Raw genomic sequence first — 13,528 nt, 5'->3', positions numbered from 1 at the left:
CAACACAGTCCGTCAGTCACTGAAGAGCACATTAGCATATCTGTCTCTCCCTGTGGGAATCCTGTTCCTTGGACTTCTGCAGAGGTTGCAGTTTGATCTTTCGTGTAGTGATGACTGGCATCAATTTATATTGATACAATGAAAAATTCTAAAGAACAATTTGTGGTAGAGAAATAAAGGAGATCTTGTCTTTGAAGATGCGGAATATGGCAAGTAACTTTCCAGTAAATCATTCTATTTTAGTGGAGGAGTTTTGAAGGAAGATAAGCCCTGAGTTTCCTGATTATATATAATTCAAACATAGATATTCAAAAGTCTTAGAGATAACATTCTTCTGTATGGATGGAAGAGTTTGCTTTGTCTATAGATCCCATTGTACGGCTTGAAGAAGAGAATTATTATTTTCTCAAAATCTCAAAAATCATATTTCTGCAATTTTCTTGAAATCTCAGAATCACATCTAATTTCTGATCAAATTGGCAACACTTTCTAGTTCTAAGTGTTCAGTTCATCTGGAAAGAACTTGGTGCAATTTGTGTAATTACTTTACAGCTATCTGCAAAACAAACCGTGGGAGTCACGTCTCTGCTGATGAATATACAGATTCAGGTCACTGGAACATAATCCCAAAACTGACATTCTGGGTGAGATTTTTCTCCTCTTTCGGTTCTCCTTCTTCTCCTTCTTCCTTCTTTATTTTTCTTCTTCTTTCTTCTTCTTCTTCTTTTTTTTTTTTTTTTTGACAGAGTTTCACTGTCACCCAGACTGGAGTGTAGTTGCACAATCACGGCTCACTGCAGTCTTGACCTCCTGGGCTCAGGTGATCCTCCCCCGTCAGCCTCCCAAGTCACTGGGAATACAGGTGTGTGCCACTACACCCAGCTAATTTTTGTATTTTTTGTAGAGATGGGTTTTCACCATGTTTCCCAGCCTGTCTCCTTTCCTTTTTATGATTGAATCCTTTTGAAAAGAATGTTGTTTTGTTATAAAATTTTAATGAACAAAGAATATATTTTGGTGTTAAAATCTTAAACCCTATTAGATGGTACCATAAGGGTTTATATTCTACTCAGGATATGTCCAAGGAAATGATAAGATTTGTTTGCATAAGATGGTAACAATATCTTATCCTTTGAGGCTAATATTTAAAACCCAAGAATATGTTTTAATTGCTGGGTTGTTCTTTTTCTTGTATAGTATCAAAATATTATATGTTATTGTTAATAATTTTCAATGAATCCTTTATTATTTAAGTAAAAGTCATTCTTATTCGGCTCATATGTTTTACCCCCACAAAATTGTGAATAGAATGTGTACAGTTTCATAAACTCTGAAATAAAAAATGTAGGCAATTTTCTTTCTTTTTTTTTCTTCCTCTTACTCAGAGGTTTCCAACACATTTTATTTTGCAGACCACTGGTTTGTAGCTTTTGAGGACCAACATCTGTATCAATTCCTATAAAATGTCCAATCAATTTCAGTTCCATAGAAGGCTCTTCCATGCTGCACACCATGCTTTTGGCTGAAGGTCCAGTTACACATGCATAAAGGCTGCCCTGCACGCTGGTTCCTGGAGGAGGGCACGTCTGAGTTAAAGCCTCTTCCAGGAGCTCCCTCTTCCCAGGGGGTCATTTCCTTTGGCAAGAAGTCAGTTTACATGTGCGGCTTTGGTGCCTGTGAGCAGGAAGCACCAGAAACGTGCAGAATGTGCTGTTTTTTCTCTGATGAAGACAGGCACTTGAGGATCCACTGCCCTTGTGCTTAATGACAGGAATCCCTCAATTGCTTAGTAGGTTAAAATATAAGGAAGCCTCCGCTTTACGAAACACAAGTAACACCTTTCAAGATTGCCTATTTATTCTAGAATTACATTAATTCAGGAAAATATAGGTCCCATGAAAGACTTAAAAGTTTTATGAAACTAAAATCTAGTTTTTCCCAATAAATTGTATTTTAGGCAAAACCCTCACAATGCTTCTAAAATAATACTAAAGGGGTCATCTGCTTATACAAGAGCAATTTAAAAATTAAATATTTATTTGAATAACAAGTTTAAGTTGGAGCTGCAATGTTGGCAATGCAGGTTTTTAACACAGATCAGAAAAAGTGTGCACAAAAAAATTACTGGTGCAAAGGACAAAATAATGCTAAGAATTAGGCTATCTGCTGATTTCAAGAAAACAAAAGGCCTGAAATCACTGTACAAAATAGAAAATGTATTAAACACTACCATCCACAGAACAGTCTTTATTATTGATTATATTTTAAAATTATTTGTGTAATTGTATATTGAATTGTAAATGAGTATTATACATGAACCTCCTTTCGGAAGGCAATTCCTTGTAGCACTATAGAACATCTAATTACATTGCAAAAAGTATCCTTTTTTGCTATCGATAAAGAAAACAGCTAGTGATGTTACTGTAAATATCAGGAAGTCTACAAAAAAAGAAATAAGATTTCTTTTTTTTCTCTTCAAAGTGTTCTCCAAGCAGTGAAGCACTTGCCATGTTGAACTGAATGCACTACTGAATGCACTATGGGAGAATGTTCTGGGTCCAAGATGCTCTTGAGAGATAAGACTAGGCTTTTCCAAATCAAATATTCAAAGAAATCATGCAACCCTTTTATAACTGGGATACCGTCATATGCCACTTACCAATGCTGTCTCTCCAGAAAACCATTCAAGATGCTTTAAAAAAAAAAAAATCAGACATGATAAATATACATCAAATGGGATCTATATACCAACTGCTATTTGACACGACTACTGGTAATGTCTGTGCTATGTGAAAGCAACTTTAAAAAGAGCCTATGCGGCAAGAGGTAAGTGTCTAAAGATTCAAAATGAATGAACGGTATTGGATAACAATATAATTCTCAACTCAGAAGCTGCCTCAAGATTAGGTGCATCTTCACTTAATGTAACAGGAAAAAAAAGCAATGGATTTTATTTTATTAATCGTATCCACTTACAAACCGACCTAAGGTCACCTGATATGTAGACACAATGAGATTTCTGTTGTTTATAGTCGTTAATTGAAGTGATGATAAAGGAAATAGATCTATTTAAAAACAAAACCAAACAGCTATTTCTGTCTAGATTAAGAGGTGGCCCCGGATGTGGGATTCACATTTTGAGGGGCCACTTGTGGTGCGACCTCAATGATCTCGGGTTTGTCTATGATTCTGGCTGTGCAGTTGCCCTTCTCTACAATCCCAATAATCCATGCTTGGTGGCCTTCACCATATTTGGGGGACTTTATCTCTGCACAGAACCGAGCTGCTTGCTGACGTGGTAAACAGATCAGAAGGCTGCCTGTGGTCTCTGGGCAGGTCCCATGCATGAGGCCGAACATGTTTCCGCATGCCTTGCTCACCACGGCCATCTTGGCAAGCACTGGGAGGTTGTGAATTACAAACGACACTTCGTTCCTCTGCTGCTTGGCCAGGTTCTGCGTGTGGCCCCAAATCCCAAAGCCCGTGATGTCAGTGGCCGCGTGGGCATTGAACGTGTGCATGAGTCCTGCAGCTGTCCTGTTGAGCCTTGCCATGTTCATCATGGCCTCCTGGTAGGCCAGCTCTATATCTTCTTGAGTGAACACTAGTTTAATCTTATTCCATTTCTCAGGAATATCCAGCCACTGGTGCACAGCCACTGCCACCTGTGTCCCCAGGGGTTTTGTCAACACCAGCACGTCTCCTGGCACTGCATTGTCTGGCATGATAAATTCACTGGGCTGGCAGACAGTGGTAGCGACTCCTCCCAGGACAATCCAGGGGTTTAGTACTGTTTGGCCGCTGGTTACAGATGTTCCTGCTTCTTCAGCTGCATCTTTAAAACCTTGGTTAATCAGAGGCATCACTTTATCCCCTTCCCTGTCAGTCATTTTATTACTGACTCCAAGGAGCATCAGCATATTGTCACATTCCATGACCCCCACTGCATAGAAGTCACTGAGGACACTGGCACTTGCTATCCTGCCTGTCATGTAAGGGTCTTCTACGATCGGGTAAATGTAATCTGTGGTTTGAACCAAGGAACGCCCACCGTGCCTCAAAGGAATGACACAAGTGTCCATTCTAATGTCAAGCCTTGGCATAACGGCTCCCAGAAACTGCTTATCTTCTTGGAAATGGTTCACCTGTAAAGATTTCAGCAATTTTTGTAGGACATCTTGGGACACTTTCCAGCCTGTGCCCTTCATTTCAGTGAATCTGGTTAGCCAGAAGCTCCTGTCCAATTCGTAACTTTCTGGGTTGAAGGACTCCCCTGTACACACAGTTCTTGGGTCCCCGCTCGCCTCACAGCTCAGCCCCTCCCCTCCCTCTGCGGGTTGGCAGAATTCTTTATGGATCCACCAGCTCGCTTTGCGCCCTCCGCCTCCTCCTGAAAACAGGCCGCGGGCTTCTCCCACAATGCACCGGGCGCAGCCGGGCTCCCTTAGCGTCGCTTGAATAAAAATGCCGCGCCCAGCGGCGGCTGGGGCCCGGAGCTTGGTCACCGAAGGGGCTCGCCAAGCCGCCGAGCTCCCCAAATGTAGACAATTTTCTGTAACAACTGAAAGCAGACCCAGAAGTGAAGACCTAGATGACACTTTGGAACTTCTCATGTGCTGGGTTTTGTGTTTAAAGGCCATTCAACATAATGCGGCATATTTAAAAAATAAAGAAAGTAATTTTTAAATGCTTTACATTCATTTCTCTTTCAGACTTAATAAATGCTACTACTTTTAAATACACCAAGGAATAGAACAATTTATATTTATTTTCCTGATGGCATTGTAGGAAGGTATTTCAGTTCATTAATAAGGGAAGCTAGGTACTTAAATGCCTTCCTCAAGCATAAGGGGTTAATTTATCATTGGTATGTTAGACTTGAGTATATCACAGTGGTTTGGATAATTAGATTATTGTCATAGTTTCTCAGTTACCATGAGAACTTACTTTTTTAAAAAATCAACTTTATCAAGGTATAATTTACATGAATAAAATGCATCCATTTTAAGCATACATTTAGATAAGTTTGACAAATGTGTATGTCTGTGGAACTACCATCACCACAATCAGGATATGGAACATCCACATCACCCAGAAAGTTTCTTCATGTCCCTTTGCAGTCAACCCCCTCCCCTACAGACCCTAGGAAAACACTGATCTACTTTACACCGCAGTAGATTAATTTTGTTTGTTGTAGAATTTGATATAAATTCAATTACAAAGTATGTACTCTTTTGTGTCTGACTTCTTTCACACCGCATCATGTTTTCAGATTCATTTGTGTTGCATGTGTCAGTAGGTTACATTTAGGCTGCTCACAACTTTTGGTTATTATGAATAAAGCTACTATGAACATTTATGCACTGGTCTTTGTGAGAACATAGGTTTCATTTTTCTTGGGTAAGTACCTAAAAGTGAAATTGATGGGTTCTTTGATAAGTGTATATTCAACTTTATAAGAAACTGTGAAATTGTTTGTCTAAAGTGGTTGCATCATTTTTTACTTTCACTGACACTTGCTGACACTTGGTATTATTATTCTTGTTAAAATAAGCAAAAGAAGTAAAAAGCTGAAGATTCTAAAAAACCAACAACTCTTCTTGTATCTGTAAGAGGAGTGAGGACACAGGGAAAACTTCAAAATTGGAAAGACCAGCAGGGGAACACAGAGAATCACAATTTACTAGAATAGACACCCACAAACAGAAACCTCCATATTCTATTCTTAACAAGGCCTGTCCTCAGGAGAAACTATTTCATCAGACCCGAATGTGTTGGGGTTTAATCAGAGCCTTAACCACCAAGGGGAAGAGAAATGCCCAACTCCAGTTTTCCACATGGAAAAGGAGAAATACCCAACTCCAACTTTTTTTACCCATCCTGTCTCACAGGGAGAAGGGAGAAAACTGAGAAGCACTGATAAAGCTCATAGTTCAGGGGCACAGGCACCCTAAAAGACTGATAACTAATCATGGGAATATAGAAAACAACTTTGCCTTACTACCACATTATCAAAGACCTATTTACCCTGTACATCATTTTACCTCACATATCATGTCTACTTTTTAACAGAAAAATTATAAGGTATCCAAAAAGGCAACAAGTATGGTTTGAAGAGACTGACAAGCATCAGAACCAGAGTTAGATACATCAGAAATGTTGATATTTAACCAGGAATTAAAACAAATAATTACTAGTATGCTAAGAGCTTTAATGGATAAAGGAGACAACATACAAAAACAGGTAAATAAGGTAAGCAGAGAGATGGAAATTCTAAGAAAGAGTAAAAAGATGTACTAGAGATAAAAAAAATACTGTAACAGAAATGAAAAATGCTTTTCATGGGCTTATTAGTAGACTGGATATTCCTGAGGAAATAATCTGTGAACTTGAAGACATATGACAACAGAAACTCCCAAAACAGAAAAGCAAAGAGAAAACAGACTGAAAAAACAGAACAGAATATCCAAGGACTGTAGGACAACTAAAACAAGGTATACCATTTGTTTAATGCAAATACCAGATGGAGAAGAAAAAGAAAAGGAACAGAAGAAATACTGGAAGCAATAATGACTGAGAGTTTCTTTAGATTAATGTCAGATGCCAAACCATAGATCCAGGAATCACAGAAAACATTAAGCAGAATAATTGCCAAACAAAATCTGGGCATTTTATATTCAAATTTCAGAGAATCAAAGGTTTTTTAAAATTTTTGAAAGAAGCCAAAGAGGAAAAACACCTTACCTAGAGAGGAGCAAAGCTAAGAATTGTATCTCTCTCCCCGGAAAGTATACAAGCAAGAAGAGAGCGGAGTGAAACATTCAAAGAGTTAAATAAAAAAACCATCAACCCTGAATTTTGTACCCTATAAAATTATTCCCAAAACTGAAAGAAAAATCAATAATTTCTCAGCAAAACAAAAATGAGGACATTTGCTGCAAATGTACCTGCCTTGCAAGAAATGTTAAGAAAAGTTATTTAGAGAGAAGAAAAATTATATAGGTCAGAAATTTAAATCGACATAAAGAAAGGAACAGCATGGGGGGATGCGTAAGTGAAAGTAAAATAGAAACTTTCATTTTACTTATTCTTAATCTAACACAAAAATTTGTTCAAAATAATATCAACAATGTATTCAATTTTATAGATACATATATGTTTACATATAAGTAAAATGAATGACAGCAATGAGGCAAGGGAGAGAAGGGAAGAATTGGAAATATCCTGTTATTACAAAGAACTTGTGACAGAGCAAGACCCTGTTTCAAAAAACAGTAAGAAAAAAAAAGAAATTGCATGATGCTGAAGTTGTGTAGTGTTTTTTAAAAGTGGGCTTAGATTTGTTGTGAATGTATATTGCACACTTTAAGACAACCACTAAAAGAGAAAAAAAAAGAAGCATGACGAAGCATGAATAATATGCTAAGAAAGGAGAGAAGATGGAATTATATAACATGCTAAATTAAAACAACAAAAGGCAGAAAAACTGTGAAGACAAAAATAAAAACAAAGAAAAATGGCAACAGATAGAAAAAAGTAAAAATATCGTAGGTATTAATCCAACCATATTAATAATCACTTTAAGTGTCAATAGTCTAAATAAAATCAATTAAATGGCAGAGATTGACAAGTAGATTTTTAAAAAAAGACCTAACTACACGTTGTCTGCAAGAATTCCACTTTAAATACAAAGAGATATATAGATTACAAATAAAAGAAGGAAGATAAATATACCATGCTGATATTAATTTAAAAAGTAAAAGTAGCTATATTAATTTCAGACAGAGCAGACTTCAGAGCAAGGAAAGTTATCAGGGATAAAGAGGGGCATTATAAAATGATAAAGAGGTCAGTTCTGCAAGGAGATATAAAAACTTTAACATATATGACAACAGATTGTCAAAATATGTGAGACAAAAACTGATAGAACTGCAAGGAAAAATAGATGAATTCACTCTTGCACTTACAGACTTTAACACTCTGTCAGAAATGAACAGATCCAGAAGGCAGAAAATCAATAAGGACATAGTTTAACTCAACAGCCCCATCAGTCAACTGTATATAATTGACATCTATAGACTACTACATCCAACAACAACAGTTTACACATTTTTCTTAAATTCACATGGAACATTTATCAAGATAGATAAAATTCTGGGCCATTGAAAACACACCTTAAGAAATTTAAAATTACAGAAATTAAAAAATGTCTGCCCTCAGACCACAGTGGAATTAAACTAGAAATTGATAACAAAAAGGTAGCTGGGAAATCCCAAAATACTTGGAGATTAAGCAACATGTTTCTAAATAACACATGGCCAAAGAAAAAATTTCAAGAGAATTTTAAAGATATTTTGAACTAAATGAAAATGAAAATACAATTTATCACAATTTGGGGAATGAAGTGAAAGCAGTGCTTAGAAGGAAGTTTATAGCATTGAAAGCATATATTAGAAAAAGGAAAGGTTCAATAATCGAAGCCTCCACCTTAGGAAACTAGGAAAAGAATAGAAAACTAAATGCAAAGTAAGCAGAAATAGTAAAAAACAAGTGCAGAAGCCAGTGAAATTTAAAACCCACGAAATCAACAGAGAAAAACCATCAAAGCCAGAAGCAAAAGGTCAGAAGCTGGATTTTTTTAAAAGATCAGTACAATTGATAAGCCTCTAGCCAGGCTAATAAAAAAAGAAGGAAGACACAAATATTAGTATCAAAAATGAAAGAAGAAACATCATTACAGACCTTATAGACATTAGAATGATAATTAAAATGATAATAAATATTATGATCAACTCTATACCTACAAAATTGATAACCTAGATGAAACAGACCCATCTATTGAAAGACACAAGTTTTCAAAACCCAAACAAGAAGAAATAGACAATCTAGTCTATAGCTATTAAAGAAGTTAAATCAATAATAATATTCTAAAAAAGAGAAATGACTCATCTGTCATGAACCTACCATGACAGATGTGTTCACTGGTGAATTCTGCCAAATATTTAAGAAGGAAATTACACCAATTTTCTGCAATCTCTTCCTAAGGAGAGAAACAGAGGGAATACTCTTTCTATGAGACCAGCATTACCCTAAGACAAAAATCACACAGACATTACAAGAAAGGAAAACTGCAGACCAGTACCTCTCATGAATTTATAAATGCAAAACTCCTCAACAAAATATTAGCAAATTGAATTCAATAATTAAAAAAAAGAAATATACAACATAACCAAGTGGAATTTATCCCATGTATGCAAGGCTGATTTAACATTTGAAAACCAATTAATGTAATTTATCACATCAAAAAGAAAAAGAAAAAAAACACATGATCATATTAATAGGTTCAGAAAAAGCATTTGATAAAAATCTAACCCCCATTCATTATAAAAATTCTCAGCAAACTAGGAATAGAGTGGGAATTTCCTCAGCTTGGTAAAGAATAGCTACAAAAACCTATATCTAACATTATACTTAATGGTGACTAAGATTGGGAATAAGGCAAGCATGTCCTCTTTAATCAGTGCTTTTCAACATTGTACTGGCAGTCCTTGCTAATACAATTAAACAAGAAAAGAAAATAAATGTTATAAAGATTGGGATTAAACAAATAAAATTTTCTTTGTTTGAAGATAACATGATTTCTTACATAAAAAATCTGAGAGTCAACAACAAAAACTTCTGGAACTAATAAATGATTATAGAAAACTTGCAGAATACAAAGTTAATATACAAAAGTCAATTGCTTTCTTATATACCAGCAATGAACAAGAGGAATTTGAAATTAAAACCACATTGCCATTTATATCAGCATGCCACAAAATGAGGCAGTTAAGTATAAATCTAACAAAATAGGTATAAGATTTATATGAAGAAAACTTTAAACTCTGGTAGATACTAAAAAAAGAACTTAAAAAATGGAGAGACATTTCATGCTCATGAATAGAAAGACTCAATATTATCAATATATCAATTCTTTTCAACTTGATCTATAGGTTTAATGCAATCCCAATCAAAATCTCAGCAAGTTATTTTATGAATATCAGCAAACTCATTCTAAAGTTTATATGGAGAGGCAAAAGCCTCAAACAGTCAACTCAATATTGAAGGAGAAGAACAAAGTTAAAGGACTGACACTACTCAATTTCAAGACTTACTATACAGCTATAGTATTCCAGATAGTGTGGTGTTGTTGAAAAAACGGACAAATAGATAGACCAATAGACAACAAAAGAGAGTCCAGAAATGGCTGAAAACTCCCCAAATTTGGGGAGAGAAATGGACATCTAGATTTTTAAGGTGCAAAAATCCCCAAATAGTTTGAACCAGAAAAGGAATACACTGACACACAGTATAATTAAGTTGTCAAAAAGACAAAGATAGAAAAAATTTTGAAATCAGGAAGAAAAAATTGACTCACATCACATACAAGGGAAGTACCATAAGACTATCAGACAATTTCTCAGCAGAAGCTTTGCAGGCCAGGACAGAGTAGAATGATATATTCAAAGTGCTGAAGGGGGGAAAAAACTGTCAACCAAGAATACTTTATCTGGCAAAATTGTTCTTCAGAAACGAAAGAGAGATAAAGACTTCACCAAACAAACAAAAACTGGAGGCATTCAATACCACTAGACTTGACTTACAAGAAATAATAAAGATGCCAGGTACAGTGGCTCATGCCTGTAACCCTAGCACATTGGGAGTCTGAGGTAGGAGGATCACTTGAGCTTGGGAGATCAAGGCTACAATGAGCTGTGGTCATGCCACTGCACTTCACATTGGCAACAGAGTAAGACTGTCTCAAAAATTATAGGAAAAAAATTGACCAGGTGTGGTGGCTCATGCCTGTAATCCCAGCACTTTGGGATGCTGAGGTGGGTGGATCACTTGAGGTCAGGAGTTTGAGACCAACCTGGCAACATAGTGAAACCCTGTCTCTACTAAAAATACAAAAAACTTTATCCGGGGTGGTGGCAGATGCCTGTAATCCTAGCTACTCAGGAGACTGAGGCAACAGAACTGCTTGAATCTGGGAGGCAGAGATTGCAGTGAGCTGAGATCATGCCACTGTACTCCAGTCTGGGCAACAGAGTGAGACACCATCTCTGGAAAAAAAAAAAAAGGATAAAAGTAATACAGGAAGTTCTTCAAGCTGGAAAGAAAAGGATGCTAATTAAAAATGTAAAACCATGAAAGTACAAAGCTCATTAGCAAAAAAAGTATAGTTAAATTCAGAATTCTGCAATATTGTAATTGTGCATAAACTACTTTCAACTCTAGTAAATGAGTGAAAAGACAAATGTATTTTTGAAACTATACAATAATTTGTTAATGGATACATAATATTTAAAAATTTACATTGTAACATCAATAAGTTGAAATGTGTGTGGAAGGGAAGTACAGAATTTGTATATGCAATTGAAGTTGTTATCACCTTAAAATTGATTGTTATAACTATAATGTTTTATGTAGCCTCATGGTAACCACAATAAAAAAAACCTGTAGTAGATACACAAAAGATTCGGAGAAAGAAATCAGAGCCTGTCACCACAAAAAGTAATCAAATTGTAAGGGAAGACAGCAAGAGAGAATGAAAGGTACAAAGGAATTACAAAACAGTCAGAAAACAATTAACAAAATGTCAGTAGCAAATCCTTACCTAGCAATAATTACTTTAAATATAAATGAATTAAATTCTTCACTCAAAAGACATAGAGTAGCTAGATGGATGAAAAAAACCCCACAAGATCCAAGTACATGCTGCCTGCAACAGACTCACTTTAGCTTTAAGAACATGCATAGACTGAAAGGTGAAAAAAATAGAAAATAAATTCCATGCAAATGGTAACCAAAAGAAAGTAGGGTGGCTAGACTTACATGAGAAAAAAGTAGCCTTTAAATAAAAAATTGTCACCAGAGACAATAGATCATCACAGAATGTTAAATGGGTCAACTCATCAAGAATATACAACAATTATAACTATGTCTGCACTAAACGTAAGAACACTTAACTATATAAAACAAATAACTAAAAGGAAAAATAAACAGTAATATAGTAATACTAGAATACTTTAATACCTCACTCTCAATGATGGATAGATCAACCACATAGGAAAATTGATAAGCAAGCAGTGGATTTGAACACCATTGTATAATCAATGGACCTAACAGACATATATAGGACATTTTATCCCACAGCAACAGAGTATACCTTTTTCTCAAGTGTGTATGGGACAGTCTCCAGGATAAATTATATGTTTCAAGAAGACTGAAATCATATCAAGTATCTTTTCTGACCACAAGGGTAGGAAACTAGAAATCAGTAACAAGAGGAAAATTAGAAAATTCACAAATCCATGGAAATTAAGCAACACGCTCCTGAACGACCAATAGGTCAAAAAGAAATCAAAAGGGAAGTTGAAATTATTATGAGATAAACAAAAGTGAAAACACAACAAACTGAAATATATGGATGCAGCAAAAGCAGTTCTAAAAGGAAAGCTTAAGCCAGGCACAGTAGCTCACGCCTGTAATCCCAGCACTTTGGGAGACGGAGGCAGGCAGATCACCTGAGGTCGGGAGTTCAAGACTGGCCTGACCAATATAGTGAAACCCCATCTCTACTAAAACTACACAATTAGTTGGGCATGGCGGCACATGCCTGTAATCCCAGCTACTCAGGAGGCTAAGACATGAGAATCGCTTGAATCTGGGAGGCAGAGGCGGTGATGAGCTGAGATTGCGCCGTTGCATTCCAGCCTGGGGAACAAGAGTGAAACTCCGTCTCAAAAAAATAAATACATAAAAAATAAAAATAAAAAATAAAAGGAAAGTTTATAGCTATAAATGCCTACATTTAAAAAGAAAGATATCAAATAAATCATCTAACTTTACACTTTAAGAAACTAGAAAAACAAGAACAAACCAAGCCCAAAGTTAGCAGAAGAAAGAAAATAATAAAGATTAGTGCTGAAATAAATAACATAAAAACAGAGAAACAATGAAAAAGATTAATAAAATGAAGAGTTAGTTTTATCAAAAATAAACAAAATTGATACATCTTTACCTAGACTAACCAAAAAAAGGGATGACTCAAATAAGTAAAAAGAACAAAAGAAAGAGGAGAAATTACAAATGATACCAAAAGAAATACAAAAAAGACCACTATGAGCAACTATATACCAATGAATTGTATAACCCAGAAGAAATGGATAAATTCTTAGAAACATGTGATCTATGGATGCTGGATCAGAATCATGAAAAAAATAGAAAGCCTGAACAGACCAATAACAAATAAGAAGATTGAATTGGTAATCAAACCTCCCAACAGGCCAAAGTCCAGGAGCATAAGTCTTCACTGGTGAGTTCTACCAAAATTTAAAGAATACTTGATGCCAGTTGTTCTTCAATTCTCTTAAAAAATTGAAGAGGAGGAAACAGTTCCAACCTCATTTTATGAGGCCAGTATTATCCCTATAACAAAGCTAAATAAAGACATTACAAGAAAAGAAAAGTACAGGTCAATATC

At 35.7% G+C, this 13,528-nt stretch overlaps 1 pseudogene; it reads right to left on the bottom strand.

Moving 5' to 3' along the window:
• Positions 1-2,972: 2,972 nt before the first annotated feature.
• On the bottom strand, positions 2,973-6,446 carry LOC100998654 (annotated as a pseudogene).
• Positions 6,447-13,528: the final 7,082 nt, after the last annotated feature.

Source organism: Papio anubis, chromosome 10 (assembly GCF_008728515.1).
Source record: "Papio anubis isolate 15944 chromosome 10, Panubis1.0, whole genome shotgun sequence".
In the NCBI taxonomy this organism is placed as follows: Eukaryota; Metazoa; Chordata; class Mammalia; order Primates; family Cercopithecidae; genus Papio; species Papio anubis.
This window is presented reverse-complemented; position numbering and strand designations above follow the sequence as displayed.